The sequence below is a fragment of the Eretmochelys imbricata genome, chromosome 3 (assembly GCF_965152235.1).
Source record: "Eretmochelys imbricata isolate rEreImb1 chromosome 3, rEreImb1.hap1, whole genome shotgun sequence".
NCBI lineage: Eukaryota > Metazoa > Chordata > Testudines > Cheloniidae > Eretmochelys > Eretmochelys imbricata.
In genome coordinates, this window is record NC_135574.1 from 186412687 (window position 1) to 186432183 (window position 19497).

Sequence of the window (19497 nt, forward strand, 5' to 3'; positions counted from 1 at the left end):
GTGCCAGGCACTAGCAGACATTTTTGCCAGGGTAGGTTGGCCCTCCGACATCCTCACAGATGCAGGGACTAATTTCCTGGCAGGAACTATGAAAAAACTTTGGGAAGCTCATGGGGTAAATCACTTGGTTGCCACTCCTTACCACCATCAAACAAATGGCATGGTGGAGAAGTTTAATGGAACTTTGGGGGCCATGATACGTAAATTCGTAAATGAGCACTCCAATGATTGGGACCTAGTATTGCAGCAGTTGCTCTTTGCCTACAGAGCTGTACCACACCCCAGTTTAGGGTTTTCCCCATTTGAACTTGTATATGGCCGTGAGGTTAAGGGGCCATTGCAGTTGGTGAAGCAGCAATGGGAGGGATTTACACCTTCTCCAGGAACTAACATTCTGGACTTTGTAACCAACCTACAAAACACCCTCTGAACCTCTTTAGCCCTTGCTAGAGAAAACTTACAGGATGCTCAAAAAGAGCAAAAAGCCTGGTATGATAAACATGCCAGAGAGCGTTCCTTCAAAGTAGGAGACCAGGTCATGGTCTTAAGGGCGCTCCAGGCCCATAAAATGGAAGCATCGTGGGAAGGGCCATTCATGGTCCAGGAGCGCCTGGGAGCTGTTAATTATCTCATAGCATTCCCCACCTCCAACCGAAAGCCTAAGGTGTACCATATTAATTCTCTAAAGCCCTTTTATTCCAGTGAATTAAAGGTTTGTCAGTTTACAGCCCAGGGAGAAGATGATGCTGAGTGGCCTGAAGGTGTCTACTACGAAGGGAAATGTGCTGGTGGTGTGGAAGAGGTGAACCTCTCCATGACCCTTGGGCGTATGCAGCGACAGCAGATCCAGGAGCTGTGCACTAGCTACGCACCAACGTTCTCAGCCACCCCAGGACTGACTGAACGGGCATACCACTCCATTGACACAGGTAATGCTCACCCAATTAGGGTCCACCCTTACCGGGTGTCTCCTCAAGCTAAAACTGCTATAGAACGGGAGATCCAGGATATGTTACAGATGGGTGTAATCCGCCCCTCTGAAAGTGCATGGGCATCTCCAGTGGTTCTAGTTCCCAAACCAGATGGGGAAATACATTTTTGCGTGGACTACCGTAAGCTAAATGCTGTAACTCGCCCAGACAACTATCCAATGCCACACACAGATGAACTATTAGAGAAACTGGGACGGGCTCAGTTCATCTCTACCTTGGACTTAACCAAGGGGTACTGGCAGGTACCACTAGATGAATCTGCCAAGGAAAAGTCAGCCTTCATCACACATCTCGGGCTGTATGAATTTAATGTACTCCCTTTCGGGCTGCGAAATGCACCCGCCACTTTCCAAAGACTTGTAGATGGTCTCCTAGCGGGATTAGGAGAATATGCAGTCGCCTACCTTGACGATGTGGCCATATTTTCGGATTCCTGGGCAGACCACCTGGAACATCTACAAAAAGTCCTTGAGCACATAAGGGAGGCAGGACTAACTGTTAAGGCTAAGAAGTGTCAAATAGGCCTAAACAGAGTGACTTACCTTGGACACCAGGTGGGTCAAGGGACTATCAGCCCCCTACAGGCCAAAGTGGATGCTATCCAAAAGCGGCCTGTCCCAAAGTCAAAGAAACAGGTTCAATCCTTCTTAGGCTTGGCCGGTTATTACAGACGATTTGTACCGCACTACAGTCAAATCGCTGCCCCACTGACAGACCTAACCAAAAAGAAACAGCCAAATGCTGTTCAGTGGACCGGAAAGTGTCAGAAGGCCTTTAACAAGCTTAAAGCGACACTCATGTCTGACCCTGTACTAAGGGCCCCAGACTTTGACAAACCGTTCCTAGTAACCACAGATGCATCCGAGCGTGGTGTGGGAGCAGTTTTAATGCAGAAAGGACCTGATCAAGAATTCCACCCTGTAGTGTTTCTCAGCAAAAAACTGTCTGAGAGGGAAAGCAACTGGTCAGTCACTGAAAAAGAATGTTACGCCATTGTCTACGCTCTGGAAAAGCTACGTCCATATGTTTGGGGACGGCGTTTCCACCTGCAAACCGACCATGCTGCACTGACGTGGCTTCACACCGTCAAGGAAACTAACAAAAAACTTCTTCGGTGGAGTTTAGCTCTCCAAGATTTTGATTTCGACATCCAACACATCTCAGGAGCTTCTAACAAAGTGGCTGATGCACTCTCCCGTGAAAGTTTCCCAGAATCAACTGGTTAAAATCGTCCTTGAGATGTGGAAAATATTGTTAGTCTTTATGTACTTGGTAGCATATTTAGAGATGCATGTGTCTTATTAACTCTGTTTTTCCTAGAGCTCCAGGAAGAAATCCCAGCCAGTGTTTCACCCTAGCTGAGATTTGGGGGGGCGTGTCATAAATATAAAGGGAGGGTAAACCCCTTTGAAATCCCTCCTGGCCAGGGGAAAGCTCCTCTCACCTGTAAAGGGTTAAGAAGCTAAAGGTAACCTCGCTGGCACCTGACCAAAATGACCAATGAGGAGACAAGATACTTTCAAAAGCTGGGAGGAGGGAGAGAAACAAAGGGTATGTGTCTGTCTGTATGCTGGTCTTGGCCAGGGATAGACCAGGAATGGAGTCTTAGAACTTTTAGTAAGTAATCTAGCTAGGTATGTGTTAGATTATGATTTCTTTAAATGGCTGAGAAAAGAATTGTGCTGAATAGAATAACTATTTCTGTCTGTGTATCTTTTTTGTAACTTAAGGTTTTGCCTAGAGGGGTTCTCTATGTTTTTTAATCTAATTACCCTGTAAGATATCTACCATCCTGATTTTACAGGGGGGATTTCTTTATTTCTATTTACTTCTATTTTCTATTAAAAGTTTTCTTGTAAAAAACTGAATGCTTTTTCATTGTTCTCAGATCCAAGGGTTTGGGTCTGTGGTCACCTATGCAAATTGGTGAGGCTTTTTATCCAACATTTCCCAGGAAAGGGGGGGGTGCAAGTGTTGGGAGGATTGTTCATTGTTCTTAAGATCCAAGGGTCTGGGTCTGTAGTCACCTAGGCAAATTGGTGAGGCTTTTTTTACCAAACCTTGTCCAGGAAGTGGGGTGCAAGGTTTTGGGAAGTATTTTGGGGGGAAAGACGCGTCCAAACAGCTCTTCCCCAGTAACCAGTATTAGTTTGGTGGTGGTAGCGGCCATTCCAAGGACAACGGGTGGAATACTTTGTACCTTGGGGAAGTTTTGACCTAAGCTGGTAAAGATAAGCTTAGGAGGTTTTTCATGCAGGTCCCCACATCTGTACCCTAGAGTTCAGAGTGGGGGAGGAACCTTGACATGGTTTCTCTCCCTCCTCCCAGCTTTTGAAAGTATCTTGTCTCCTCATTGGTCATTTTGGTCAGGTGCTAGCGAGGTTACCTTTAGCTTCTTAACCCTTTACAGGTGAGAGGAGCTTTCCCCTGGCCAGGAGGGATTTCAAAGGGGTTTACCCTCCCTTTATATTTATGACACAGACTAAATAAGCCCTGTTCCCTCAGCCTTTCCTCGTAAGTCATGTGCCCCAGCCCCCTAATCATTGTCATTGCCCTCCGCTGGACTCTCTCCAATTTGTCCTCATCCTTTCTGTAGTGAGGGACCCAAAATTGGACGCAATACTTCAGATCTGGCCTCACCAGTGCCAAAGAGAGGGGAAAAAATCACTTCCCTCGATCTGCTGGCAATTCTCCTACTAATGCAGCTCAATATGCCGTTAGCCTTCTTGGCGACAAGGGCACACTGTTGACTCATATCCAGCTTCTTGTCCACTGTAATCCCCAGGTCCTTTTCTGCAGAACGCCACTTAGCCAGCCTGTAGCAGTGCATGGGATTCTTCTGTCCTCAGTGAAGGACTCTGCACTTGTTCTTGTTGAACCTCATCAGATTTCTTTTGGCCCAATCCTCTAATTTGTCTAGGTCACTCTGGACCCATTCCTACCCTCCAGCGTATCTACCTCTCCCTCCAGCTTAGTGTCAACTGCGAACTTGCTGAGGGTGCAATCCATCCCACCATCCAGATCATTAATTAATATGTTGAACAAAACCAGCCCCAGGAGTGACCCCTGGGACACACTGTTTAATACCAGCAGACAACTATAAATCAAGCAGTTGATCACTACCCACCGAGCCCAACGATCTAGCCAGTTTTCTATCCACCGTATAGTCCATTCATCCAATCCATACTTCTTTAACTTCCTGGCAGGAATACTGTGGGAGACAGTATCAAAAGCTTTGCTGAAGTCAAGGTATATCACATCTACTGCTTTCCCGATATCCACAGAGCCAGTTATCTCACCACAGAAGGCAATCCAGTTGGTCATGCATGACTTGCCCTGTCAAGGGTACTTTCCCCACTCTGAACTCTAGGGTACAGATGTCGGGACCTGCATGAAAGACCCCCATAAGCTTATTCTTACCAGCTTAGGTTAAAACTTCTCCAAGGCACAGATTTCTTTCTTGCCTTGGGAACCAGCTTAGGTTAAAAACCTGATACGCTGCCACCACCAAGCGATTTAAACAAAGAACAGGGAAAGAGAGCACTTGGAGATGTCTTTCCCCAAAATATCCCCCCAAGCCCTACACCCCCTTTCCTGGGGAAGGCTTGATAATAATATCCTCACCAATTGGTACAGGTGAACACAGACCCAAACCCTTGGATCTTAAGAACAATGAAAAATCAATCAGGTTCTTAAAAGAAGAATTTTATTTAAAGAAAAGGTAAAAGAATCACCTCTGTAAAATCAGGATGGTAAATACTTTACAGGGTAATCAGATTCAAAACATAGAGAAACCCTCTAGGCAAAATCTTAAGTTACAAAAAGACACAAAAACAGGAATACACATTCCCTCCAGCACAGCGAATTTCACAAGTCAAAAAAACAAAAGAAAATCTAATGCATTTTCTAGCTAGATTACTTACTAACTTTACAGGAGTTGGAAGGCTTGCATCCTTGATCTGTTCCCAGCAAAGGTATCACACAGACAGACAGACAAAAAACTCCCCCCCCTTCCAGATTTGAAAGTATCTTGTCCCCTCATTGGTCATTTTGGGTCAGGTGCCAGCGAGGTGACCTTAGCTTCTTAACCCTTTACAGGTGAAAGGATTTTGCCTCTGGCCAGGAGGGATTTTATAGCACTGTGTACAGAAAGGTGGTTACCCTTCCCTTTATATTTATGACACTTGCCCTTGGTGAATCCATGATGACTGTTCCTGATCACCTTCCTCTCCTCCAAGTGCTTCAAAATGGATTCCTTGAGGACCTGCTCCATTATTTTTCCAGGGACTGAGGTGAGGTTGACTGGTCTGTAGTTCCCCAGATTCTCCTTCTTCCCTTTTAAAAAACGGGCACTATATTTGCCATATATAAGATATTCTGACAGGTTTCAAGAGTAGCAGCCATGTTAGTCTGTATTCGCAAAAAGAAAAGGAAAAGAAAAGGTACTTGTGGCACCTTAGAGACTAACAAATTTATCTGAGCATAAGCTTTCGTGAGCTACAGCTCACTTCATCGGATGCATTCAGTGGAAAATACAGTGAGGAGATTTATATACACACAGAACATGAAAAAATGGGTGTTATCATACACATTGTAAGGAGAGTGATCACTTAGGATGAGCTATTACCAGCAGGAGAGCCGGGGGCGGGGGGGAACTTTTGTAGTGATAATCAAGGTGGGCCATTTCCAGCAGTTAACAGGAATGTCTGAGGAACAGTGTGGGGGTGTGTGTGGGGGAAATAAACATGGGGAAATAGTTTTACTTTGTGTAATGACCCATCCACTCCCAGTCTCTATTCAAGCCTAAGTTAATTGTATCCAGTTTGCAAATTAATTCCAATTCAGCAGTCTATCATTGGAGTCTGTTTTTGAAGTCTTTTTGTTGTAATATTGCGACTTTTAGGTCTGTAATCGAGTGACCAGAGAGATTGAAGTGTTCTCCAACTGGTTTATGAATGTTATAATTCTTGACATCTGATTTGTGTCCTATTATTCTTTTACGTAGAGACTGTCCAGTTTGACCAATGTACATGGCAGAGGTGCATTGCTGGCACATGATGGCATATATCACATTGGTTGATGTGCAGGTGAATGAGCCTCTGATATCATAACAACAGGTTTTCTTCTCCCCCCCCCCGCCCCCGCTCTGCTGCTGGTAATAGCTCATCTTAAGTGATCACTCTCCTTACAGTGTGTATGATAACACCCATTTTTTCATGTTCTGTGTGTATATAAATCTCTGTGTATAAAATGTATTTTCCACTGAATGCATCCGACGAAGTGAGCTGTAGCTCATGAAAGCTTATGGTCAAATAAATTGGTTAGTCTCTAAGGTGCCACAAGTACTCCTTTTCTTTATAAGATATTCTGGTTGATATGGAAGTGCGACACCACCTTTGGCAGCAAGACTGGATGGGGCTGCAGTTGGACTTTGTCCTTGTAAAATACTGTGTACGGGGACTCTGAAGTGAGGGCTTTAATTTCAGAGACACATCTCGCCGAGGTAATAGCTACGAGTGGGAAATGAAACAAGAAGCCATAGGCTCAAAGGGTGGATCCGTGAGCCTGGAGAGGACCAGGTTGAGGTCCCAATGGGGAACCGGGTCCCGAACCAGTTGAAAGAGTCTTTTAAGGCCCTTCAAGAACCTGATCGACGTCTCATGCGAGAAGATCAATCTATCCTGGGTACGAGGATGGAAGGCCGATATGGCAGCCAGGTGCACCATGATCGAAGAGAAGGTGAGACCCCGGTGCTTTAAAGTGAAGCAGGTAATCCAGGATGAACTGCAGAGACAACTGGGTTGGGGAGATATTCCACTCCAATGCCCAGGAGAAGGAACACTTCCACTTTGCCAGGTAAGTTGCTCTGGTGGAGGGCTTTCTGCTCTCCAAGAGAACCTGCTGTACCTGACTAGAACAGAATTGTTCCTCTGGATTCAGCCATGCAGCATCCAAGCTGTGAGGTGGAGAGAGGTGAGGTTCGGGTGCAGAAGTCGACCGTGATCCTGCAAGACTAGGTCCGGGTGGCTGGCAAGTGGCCATGGGGCTGCAACAGCCAGGTCCATGAGCATGCCGAACCAATGCTGGCGAAGCCATGCTCAGGCAATCATAATGACCCATGCCTTGTCCCTCTTGATTTTTGAGAGGACTGCTGATGAGCGGAATTGGCGGGCAGGCGTACATCAGGTCCCTGAGCAAGACAGGAGAAAGGCATCGGATAGTGAGCCTCTGCTGAGACCTTGGAGAGCACAAAACTGATGACAGTTTCTGTTCTGTCTGGTACAGGTCCACTCGGGGAGCACACCACTTCTGGAAGAGTATTCGGACAACCTGCAAGCGAAGGGACCACTCGTAGTGAGAGAAGGACCTGCTGAGGTGATCCATCACCGTGTTCTGGATGTTGGGGAGGTGCGAGGCTTCCAGGTAGGTTGCATGCTGGATGCAGAACTCCCAGCACAGAGCTGATGATCAAGCTTCCCCCGCCTGTTGACACAGAACACTGAGGCCGTGTTGTCTGTCTTCCACCACCCAGCCGGAGGGTTGGAGAAGGAAGACACTTCAAACCAGGCAGATGGCTCTGAGCTCCCTGATGTTTATATGCAATGTGAGCTCCTTTTGAGACCACAACCCTTGAGTCCGCAGTGTACCGAGATGCGCTCCCCAACCAACGTTGGATGCATCTGAAATCAGGGAGACCATGGGTTGCGGGCTTGTGAACGGCACACCTTCCAACACCAGAATTGGGTCAGACCACCACTGAAGAGAGGTAAGCACCCACGGAGGGATCGTGATGACCTTGTCTAGGTGATGTCTGTCTAGGGAGTAGATCGACACCAGCCACATCTGGAGGGGATGCAGCCTGAGTCTTGCATGTCAGACTACGTACATGCATGCTGCCATGTGCCCCAATAGTGTAAGACAGACCCTGGCAGTGGTGAGCAGATGGGCAGTGATGATGGCAATCAGATCTGACTTTGCCCTGAACGTGGCCTCTGGCAGGAATGCTCTGTCTCAGAGAGAGTCAAGTACCACTCCGATAAACTCCATCCATTGGACCTGGATCAACATTGATTTTTGTTTGTTTATCAACAGGCCCAGAGCTTAACAAATGGCTTGCAACATCTTGACGCTGTGCTGTACCTGGACCGGCCATTGATGAGTCAGTCATCAAGGTACTGGTAAATCTGGATACCCCGACATCTGAGGTAGGCCACCACCACTGATATGTATTTTGTAAACACCATTGTTGCTGTTGCTAGGCCAAAAGGGAGCATTGCAAATTGGCATTGGGTGGTCCCAACTATGAAATGTAGGAACAGTCTGTGTCAGTGAAATATTGATATGTGAAAGTGAGCATCTTTCAGATCGAGGGCAGCGTACCAGTCTCCTGGATCCAGGGAAGGAATGATGGAAGCCAAGGAGACCATGTGGAACTTCAACTTCTTGAGATACTTGTTGATGTTTCGCAGGTCGAGGATGGGGCGTAGGCCGCCCTTGGCTTTTCGGATAAAAAAATAGTGTGAATAAAATGCTTTCCCCCTCAAGTGCAGAGGGACTTCCTCCATGGCTCCCACCCACAGAAGGCCCTGCATTTGAGCGAGCAGATGCTTGTGAGAAGTATCCCTGAAGAGGGACGGGGACGGAGGGTGGGAGGGGTGGATAGAAATAAACTGGAAGGTATATCCCCCTGCTTCTGTACTGAGGACCCATTGGACCGATGTTACAGAAGCCCAGGCAGGGAGGAAGGGGGACAGATAGTTGGAAAATAACATGGGAGCAGGATCCAGGACACAGACTGGAAGGTTGCTCTCAAGCACACCCTCAAAATGCCTGCTTGTTACCTGATTAGTTACGGGGGGAGCTCAAGTGAGCTGAAGGTGCCGGCTGATGGCCTTGCTGGCACTTATAGTCCTTGCCCTTCTTGCGGAAGGGCTCTGACCAAGGTTGGCTCCCAAACTGGTGGGGCTGTTGTCGCTTAAACCGCTTCCTCACCGGTCCTGGCATGTAAAGGCCCAGGGAGCGTAAGGTAGCCCTAAAGTCTTTCAGGCCATGTAATTTACGGTCTGTTTGCTCCAAAAACAATGCCAGGCCATCGAATGGGAGGTCTTGGATGGATTGTTGAAGCTCCATCGATAGGCCCAATGACTGCAACCAGGACATCTACCTCATAGAAATGGCTGAAGCCATGACCCAGGCTGCAGAGTCTGCTGCATCTGAGGCCGCTTGGAGCGCTGCCCTGGCCACAACTCTGCCCTCATTGAGGATATCCAGGAATTCCTTCCTGGGCTCCTCTGGCAGCGAATCTGTAAACTTGGCCATGGAATGCCAAATATTAAAATCATAACAGCCAAGTAAGGCCTGACGGTTGGCCACTCTCAGCTGGAAGCTGGATGTAGAATAATTTTTTCTACCAAAGAGATCGAGCCTCTCTGCCTCCTTGTTCTTAGGTGTTGTTCCCAGTTGGCCCTGTTTATCACACTCATTAGCTGCCAACACAACCAGTGAGCTTGGGGCAGGGTGGGTATAAAGATAGTCAGTACCCCTTACTGGGGATGTAGTATTTTCTTTCCGCCCACTTGGAGATGGGGGGCAGGGAGGAGGGTGTCTGGCACAGGGCCTTAGTCATTTTCACCACTCCCTTGTGCACTGGCAATGCCACCTTGCTTCACTTAGCACACTGAACAGGGAGTCTGAGGGCTCTGCCAGTTCCTCGGCTTCCAGCCCCATGAGTCCTGGTGGGCTCTTGCATCATACTGGGGAACCGACTGAGAGGACCCCGTTATTGCCTCACTGGGGGGCGGGTGGGAGACTGTCACTGACTATATTTCAGAAGTCCCCAAGGCCAACCTATGCTCCTGCAATGGGTGGGGAAATCCCCAGGGGTTCCATAGTTGCCAATGAGCCAGTTACTGGCCCTGGGGCCATGCTGCCACTGGTGGCCCAGAGGGGAATACCGGTGCCTCCAGTGGGTGGTCTTGGCCTGCGGGAAGGGTCTCCTCCTCACTGTCCGAGCCCGAGGAGGGAGAGACTTGACTGGAGGACCAGGACAGTACCAAGGCTGCCTGTCTACCCCAATCCCGTTGGCTCTGGGTGCAGACCTCCATTGAGGACCTGTAGGGGGGCGATGGTGCTGGTTGCCGCAACCCCAGTGATCGGTGGCGGTGTTCGGAGGATCAGTGACGGTATCCTAGTGATCGACACCTCACACTTAAGAGAGTGATTCCGCTCTGTAGATTGGGAGTGGGAATGAGAAGACCGATGTGTTGGAGACCGTTGACATGCCCACGGTGAACTGTACCGGCGATCCGGCAACTGGTGAAGGGGCTCCGGGGACTGGCGTCTCAACCCTTCAGAACGGTGCCATGAGCAGCCTGAAAGGCCTCCGCCATGGACGGCACAGTGCCTCTACTGCTTCCTGGGGTGGAAGACGGGTCTTGAATTGGGCTTGACAGCTCAGCAGGCGTTGGATCCTGGCCACCATCCAGAGGGGAAAGGCTGCACTGCGTGGGTCTTTGCTCTCCTCCTACTCTCTCCTTCCCTTTACAGGATGTAGGAGAATGCCCCCTCCCAGCCTTCCTCTGCTTTTTAGCCGGTACCAGGGATGGGGATCAGTGCTGGTCAGAGGTCAGTGCTGGTGGCACGCTCTGCACTGAGGCCACAGTGGTTGTAGTAGAGTCCGATCTCATCAGTTCCGAGGCTGGTGGAGTCCATAAGGAGCACTCGGAGATGAATGTCCCGGTCTTTTTTGATCCATGGGCTGAAGCTCTTGCAAATGCGACACTTGTCACTCACATGGGTTTCCCCTAAACACTTTAGGCCGCTTCTATGGGGATAACTGACAGCCATGGGTTTTTTGCAACAGTCACAAGGTTTGAAGCCTGGGGCCCAGGGCATGTCCCATTCCTAGACTGAGTCCTGCCCGTGACTAACTATTTCTAACTTAACACTAAGGGAACTATTAACTATACAACTTTAAAACTACTATACACAACAAATTCACTACTAGGCACAGTAGAGACAGAAAGAAAAGCTTGCGAAGCAAGGAGATGTTCCAGCACCATCACCAGCGGTAAGAAGGAACTGAACGAGGGGGGAGCCAGTGACGGCCCTTATACTAGCGCATATGTGTGCCACTCCAGAGTTTCTTGAGATAACTGTTGAGGAAATGCAGGTCATGGATGGGTCTGAGACCCCCATTTGGCCTTCAGGATTATGAAATAACGGGAGTAAAACCCTTTCCCTCTCAAGCTCTGAGGTACCTTCTCCACAGCCTCCTGGGGTAAAAGCTGCTCATGAGAAGGGTCCCTGAAGAGGGATGAGGAAGTGGGGTGGGAGGGAGAGACAGAAATAAACTGGAGAGTGTAACCTTCCTCCACTGTACTCAGTATCCAGCAGTCCAGGCTGAAGCGGGAAAGAGAGTTTGAAAACAAAATGAGGGCAGGATCCAGTTCAGAAACTAGTATAACGTCTTTGGGCACCTCCTCAAAAGTTCTGCTTGGGGCCTCCCCAGTATCTTTGAGAGACCGGTAGCAAGGCTGAAGAGGGTGGGGGCAGATGTCTTCATTTATAACCCAATTTGCTTCTCAAACAGGTCCTGGTGCAGTGCTGAAGCCAAGAAGCAGACCGGTTGTTGAGGCCTGAAGTGTTTCCTTGAAGGTGCTGGTGCAATAGACCCAGGGACTCAGAGTGACTCTAGAATCCTTCAGGCCGTGAAGCTTCACAACCATTTGTTCAGAGAAGAGTAAAGGTCACTTACAGGCATGGGCTTGCTGCAGGAGGCAGAGGGCTTGAAACCTGGGGACTGAGGCATGCCCTGGCACCGGGAGTGGACGAAAATCTGCTAACAGGGCGAGAAGTACCAACTAACTATGTATGACTAATCTACAACAGTCCAAACTGAGAAAATAAAGAACTGGGATAGAAAAACCAGGGAAAAGGACTAAACTAAAACCACTGAGTAAGAGTTTGCTAAAGCAAGAGGAGCTGTTCTAGCAACCATCATAGACAGTAAGAAAGAACTGAGAAGGTGCGGAGTTGGCCAGGCCCTTTATACCAGCAGATGAGTGCGCGGCAACAGAGGGTGCTAGAGCAGGCCCAATGGATATCACTGAGGGAAAAATCAATGACTGTGAACATGAACCTAACGTGGAATGGACATGAATAAGCATTCAAAGAAGAACTACCAAAATAAATATCAGCTCTGGATGCCAGCTCAAGAAAGCATCACAAATTATTGCAATTTCACTTTTCCAAATCAGAGCTCAGCTAGGGAAACATCTGCTTGAAGCACATACAGAGAACTTCAGGTAGCAGCTCTGCAAAACTGTATGAGGAACATTGTGCAAAGACATCCTATAGATGCTGCCTTCAATCTAGCTGGGTATGCTTTGATACAGTGTTCTCAACAACAGTTCCATGAACCAGCACCAGTGCCTGAGATCTCCCTGACACAGTTTAGGAAGGAAGGAAGCCAGTACCAAAAAGGGTGAAAAGAGAGGGTTAGTTACCCTCTGCAGTAAGTAAGGTTCTTCGAGATGTGTCTCCCTATGGGTACTCCACTGTAGGTGCAACCGTGCCACCTGCACCTGGGCTCGGAGATCTTCACCAGCGGCGCCTGTCGGACCACACATGCACACCTCCCCTCTCTTACACTGTATGCAGAACGTGTACATAGTGCTGTGCTGTCCGACCACCCCCAGTTCCTTCTCTGATGCAGAGTGTATATTTTCAGCTCCAAAGCAGAGGGGAGGAGGGCAGGTAGTGGAGCACCCATAGGGACACACATCTCAAAGAACCTCAGTTACTGCACAGGGAGAGTAACTCTCTATTCTTTGAGTGCTCCTCTGTAGATGACAATTAAGTAGTGCCCATAGTAGGAAGGCTGGGGTTTTGGAGCGACATGTACTGCTGAGGATAGGACAGCATGTCCAAGGAGAGTGTCTGTTATGGCATTGTGCATAACAGAATAGTGCTGGGTTAAAGTGTCTGTCAATGCCCATGTGGCAGTCTTACAAATGTCATCAATGGAGACATGATTAAGAAAGCAATCGGGGAGATAACGATCATGTGGAATATGTTCTGATTGAGGTAGGAGGTTGTCTATTGTGGAGTTCGTAAGATAAACATATAGACTGTGAGATCCATTTACAGAGGTATTGTTTAAATATAGCACTGCCTTGGGATTATTTGGTGGTGGAGAGGAACAATCATGGCAACTTCCAGAAGGGTTAAGTCCTGTCCAAGTAGAAGGCTAATTGTGATCCTCAATCAGCACGACGGTCCAGTACAGTGAGAAGTTATTTAAAAACTCTGCTCACTATACAAAATGGCCTTCTGATCCACAAAGGGCCAGCCACTTTACCAGATCAGTATTAGTTTGGATCTTACCCCAAATATCATACTGCCAGCCAATCCTTCAGTATCTAAAACTAAAGGTTTATTATAAAAGAAAAGAAAAACCAAAGAGAGAGTTGTTATATTGTCAAAGGAGTCAGATACATACTTAAGACTTCAAAGTCCATATTTCAGGTTCTTAGCAATAGTATTGAATTTGCTGGTTTGAAAGTCCCTCTGGAGCACATCCACAGCTTGGATGGGTCATTCAGTCCTTTGTTCAATGCTTCAGTTTGTTTTGAACTGTTTGTAGAGAACCCCAATTTCCAGAGGTTGGAAGCAAAACTGAAGACCAAACTGGGGAAGATGCAGCAGCCTTTTATATTCTTTTGCCATGTGGCTCGTACTCCCTTTGTCCCAAACACAAATTTACAGCACATGGCATAGAAAAGCCTTAGAGTTCTCTGTCCACAAGCATGCCCCTACATGTCTTGCTAACTCGTAGGTTGTAGCCCCTGCCATCTCTCAATGGGTTAATTGTATAGCTGATTGCCTTTGATAGGCCATCAAGCAGGCTGGATAATGCTGATGCCAATCTGTCTGGGGGTATCACCCAGAAACACAGCACAAAGTTTGAAATACAGATATATCACACATATTTGTAATTCACAATACAAAGATATAAACAAGATTATCATACTCGGTGTCAGGGGGCTTATTCCTTCACTCACTTACTTCCCTGGTCCTTCTCGCATGAACAGAGAGCAACAATACCCGAAGTCCAAAGGTGCAAACAATTCGATGTTTTCTGGGGTGAACTTCTAGCAAGCGTAATTCCAGTTTCCTTCCTTAGTGTCCCCCTTCCCAGCTCTGACACCACAGAGCCTTACCTGTCTCCTTCTTCCCATTCCCCCCCCTTAGCAAAACATGATTCCAATTTCCCAAACCCCCATTCCCTGTTCCCATTCCCCACCCCCTTACTTCCTGATTGACTGCAGACTATGCAGTAAAACTTGAGTTCTGCTTAGCCATATCTTAACCAATCATTTTACTGAAATTTAACTAACCAATCCTAACACATTGTAACATGATTATTTAATCAATTATACCCCACCACCTTAATTAGTTTACACCCAGCAAAATTAATTATACAGCAGACAGAAACAATCACGGAACCAGATAGAGACCATGCAAACAAACAATAGCAAAGTGGGAACTATAATGACAAAACAATACAGAAGTGTGGATTTCACAACTATATCTATAAAGACATAAGGGTTTCCCAGCTGTGTCTATTGATAAGTGAGTTCTTACCGAACAGAAAACTATCAAACTAAACTTCCTTTTACATCCTCTAGGCTCTTCCCTTTCTCTGGAGATGATAGATCAGATCACCTTTCTAACAGCCCCAGATTGCCTTATTTCAGTGTGACTAGTTTGGAATGTGAGGTGTTAGGATATAGATATTCAGGCCTGTCTGCAAAGGCCTATACTTTAAGAATTTAGGTATATGTTTATCATTTAGCTAGTTATAGAGGTATAAAAGAGAGGATCAAAATCACTGTCTGCTGGTGTAAGGGCCTTCTCTTACTGTGACAGTCTGAGGCCCTGTTCTTAGGCTAAGGCCTTTGCCTAAGTAGCAGAGGCAGCCATAAGCTAGGAAGCGAACAGTCACATCCTTACATTCCAAACTAGTCACACTGAAATAAGGTGCTATTGGACTGTTAGAAATACAATCCTGTCCTGATAATGCCTATCACCTAGGGTAAGAGTAGGGGTCAGTTGGGTAATGTGATAATGCCTATCGGCTAGGGTAAGAGTTGGGGTCAGTTGGGTTCCCCGGACTAGAGCTAGGTTTACAAAGGATAGGACTCCTTCACCTAGGATTAAACTTGGGGTCAAATGGGCTCCCTAGCCAGGGTTTAGGTTTAGAAAGGGTAGAGTTCGCAGGCCTAGGATTAAGGTTGGGTTCTTTAGGGCTCCCTAAAGGGTTAGGATTGTGGTCAGTAGATCTCTCAGGATTTAGGATTAGGGTTGGGGTCAGCAGGGCTCCCCAGCCTAGGTGTAGGATCAGTAGGGCTCCCCACTCCAGGGTTAGGGCTGCAAAGGGTAGGTCCTCCCGGCCTCAGGTTAAGGTTGTTGTTAGCGACAAAAGGGAAAATAGAATGTTTGAAGTAAAATGTTTCAGGTATTCCGTATGTGCATTCATTTTTCACTAACCTCCTAGAATGTTCTGAACCTTTGTAGAATCTCATGGAACTTTCCAGACTTTCTGAGAACTACATTTTCCTTGAACCTCTTAGAATGTTGTCAGCCATGCCCTTGTGGGTATATAAGGGACAGGGTATCACTGGTCAGCCAGTGAGATATGAGAACGAAATGAGAGCCCAGACGCGATATTGTGAACCTTTGTTTTATTGTGTAATTGTGAAACTGTACTTGTGTTTTAAGACTTGTCTACCCAATTTTGGTGCATAGTTCAATTTCTTGATGTTAGTACATTTCAGTTATTCTTAAAATTAAAGTTTTTATAAGCTAAGATAAAAGAGAAAGTTACTCAATCTGTGCAGTAACTGAGGTTCTTCAAGATGTATGTCCCTGTGGGTGCTCCACTTAAAGGTGTCAGTGCATCTGGGCGCCATTAATCGGAGATTCTTGGTAGCAGTGTCTGTCTGGGTCATATGTACGCAGCGGTCATCTTGCAGCGCTGTTGATGCCTTTTCTAGCACGTGACCCAACCCCTTCAGTTCCTTCTCCACCTTAGAGTCCTTACTGAAAACTCCAAAGTCGAGGGAAGGAGGGTGGGTAGTGGAGCACCCACAGGGACACACATCTTGAAGAACCTCAGTTACTGCACAGGGTGAGTAACCTTCTCTTCGTCTTTGAGTGATGTCCCTGTCGTGCTCCACGTGATTGTAGAGCAGTGCCCCGCTCAGGACGGAAGGGTCTTCGGAGTTTTATGTATAGATGAGGCTAGTACCGTTAGTCCTAGCATCACATCTGAGCCTGAGCTTTGAGTTATTGCATACTGGTTTGTGAGTGTGTGTTCTGAGGCCCAGGTGGCCGCTCTACGTATGTCTATAATGGGTACGTTGTTCAAGAAGGCTATTGAGGTAATCATATATCTTGTCAAATCAGTTTTGATCCCTGATGGCGGGGGAGTCCGTTTTGTTTTGTTGATAACATAAATGCATGCAAGTAGATAGTCATTTTGATAGTCTCTGTGTGGATATAGCAGAGCCTTTGGAACGCTCTGTAATGGACACAAAAAGCCTTGGAGAGATTCGAAAAAGCTTAGTTCTAAGTAGAATGCAATTGTGCATCTGATAGTCCAAGGTATGCAGAATAGCCTCTTGTGTGTTTCCATGAGGTCTGGGATAGAATGTAGGCAAGTGGATCGGCTGGTTGAGATGAAATGCTGAGATACTTTGGGCATGAATTTGGGTGTGGTCTCAATGTGACCCTATCCTTAAAAAATATGGGGTATGGAGGGTACACCATGAGAGCTCCTAATTTGCTTTCTCGTCGTGCAGATGTGATTGTGACTAAGAATGCTAACTTCATAGACAGGTAAAGTAGGGAGCAGGTAGCTAATGGTTCAAACAGAGATCTGGTGAGGCCTCTGAGGACCAGGTTTAAGTCTCATGCTAGAGTTGGGACGCATATTTCTGGATAAACATTCTGTATCCCTGTGAAAAAGCTTTTAGTAATTGGGTATGCAAATATTAACATTCTGTCGATTTTGTGATGGAAGGTGGGGTAATGGCTGCGAGATGCACTTTAATGGACTTGTTGAAAGTCCTGGATTTTTTAATTCCAGTATGTAGTCTAACACCAATGGAAGTGGTGCCGTGACTGCAGTTTTTCGTTTGTTCTGACACCATAAGGAGAATCTTTTCCATTTTTGGAGGTAAGTAGTATTTGTGATTAGTCTCTTGCTGTTTAGTAATATGTATTTAACCTGTTCTGAACAGGTTAACTCATCGTGATGGAGCCATGGAGGAGCCACACCTTCAAGTGAAGTGTCTCCAGATTCAGATGGAGAATCTGGCCATTGTCCTGTGAGAACAGGTCCAACCTGAGTGGGAGAGATCATGGAGTGCACGTCGCCATGCACATCAGGTAAGGATACAAGGTCTGTCTGGGTTACGTTGGGACTATTAGCATGACCTTGGCTTTGTCTGACCATATCCTGTGTGTTACTCATGAGATCATCTGTATCTGCGGGAATGCATAAAGAAGAGGAGCATCTCATCTGATTCGGAAAGTGTCCCCTAAAGATTGGTGCCCCAGTCTTGCTCATGAGCAAAAATGTGGACACTTTTGGTTCTGTGATGTCATGAACAGGTCGATGAGGGGGAACCCCCATAATTGGAATATGGGTTGTAACATTGTTGTACAGTTCCCATTGGTGGTCCTGGGAAAAATGTCTGCTTAGTGTGTCCGCTGTCATGTTTTGGTGACCGGTTATATAGGAGGTGGTGATACTGAAGTTGTGGGTTATGCACCAGTTCCACAGTTTCATGGTCTCAATGCATAGGCAACAGGAGCAGGCTCCCCCTTGCCAATTTATGTAGAACATTCATGCAATGTTTTTGGTCATTACTCATTTTGGTCATTTGATATTTGTTTTGTTCTTTATCAGTGGAAGGAAGTGAGCATATGTATTGCGCACTGCGTGTAGTTTGAGGAGGTTGATGCGTAACTGTGTCTCCATAGGAGACCACGTCCCCTGGATGGTGTGGTGGTTCACATAGGCACCCTAACCAATCAGCGAGACATCTGTTGTGATCAGTACAGATGGCGGGTCCTGTTGCAAAGGGACCCACATGCACACATTCTCTGGTTGTGTCCACCACTGTAATGATTGTTGGATATTCATTGTCACTGTTAGACTTTTGTTCAGGCTGTGCTCATTTGGTATGTATACCGCACTCAGCCAGCCTTCTAGGCAACACATAAGTAGTCGAGCATACCTTTCTACAAAAGTGGTGGCAGCCGTGTAACCTAGTAAGCATAGGCAGGTGCGTGCTGATACCCGCAGGCTGTTTGTGACTACCAATATGAGGTTGGTCAGTGTCAGGAATCTGGTCACTGGGAGTGACGGTCTGGCCTCTATGAAGTCCAGGTGTGTGCCAATGAAGTCCAATTGTTGTACTGGGACTGAGGTTGATTTTTGTTCACTTATTCATAACCCTAGTCTCCAAAAAAGGATGGTAGTCCTTTGACTGATGTCTATTGTTTCTACTTGGGTGGGACCCTTCAGTAGACAATTGTCTAGATATGGGAATATTATGATCCCTTGCCTGCGCAGATGTGCCATTACTACTGCAAGGGTTTTGGAGAATACTCTCAGAGTGGTCGACAGTCTAAATGGTAGAACTTTTTACTCAAAGGGGTCACTTCCCACTATGAAACTTCCCACTATGAACCACCTGTGTGCGGGATGTACGGTGATATGGAACGTCGAGGGCTGAGAACCAGTCCCCCCTTTTCAGTGCTCGTATTATTGAGGCCAGTGTGACCATCTTGAATCTTTGGTTCGTATGAACTTGTTGAGTTTTCTGAGATCTAAAATGGGTCTACATCAATGTTCCCTCTAACTTTTTCCATCCATATGCAGAATAAATGTTATGTGCACCAAGATATGTGCGGATGTGCGCCACCAGTAGAAACAAAAAACCTAGATATAATATATATTTTTAAAAAGTTACTATAGGAATAATTACTCCAGCCAGGACAGGTTAGGCATTTTAGAACTCACTACTCAAAGAATTAAATTTAAATGTAAGAGAAATAAAAATTATGAAATGCATAGACCAGTCAAAACACTAAAATAACACACTTTGAAAGAATAAAATTACAGATAATATATGTGCATTGTAGGAAGTACCAAGAAGTAACAGCAACAATAATACAAATATGTGTTGGGAGGTGAGTGTGACACAGAGTGAGTGTGTGTGTGTGTGTGTGTGTGTGTGTGTGAAAGAGAGAGACAGACAGACAGAGACACACACACATAGACAGTGTGTGCGCTGGCTGCTGGGGACGTTTCTAAGAGACGTTGTGTGCCGTCTCTTTAAGTCACTCACTGAAAGCTCTCCTGCTCTGTCCTGACTCTCAGCTCTGTCTCCCCTGCCCCATATCTGAGGAGATGAGGTACATGGGCAGG

At 46.6% G+C, this 19497-nt stretch overlaps 1 protein-coding gene across 8 annotated transcripts in view; it reads right to left on the reverse strand.

Annotated features, from left to right (window-relative positions):
- The window catches only part of CCDC88A (coiled-coil and HOOK domain protein 88A), a 365179-nt gene that overhangs the window by 107167 nt on the left and 238515 nt on the right, over positions 1-19497 (reverse strand). The window lies entirely within an intron of this gene.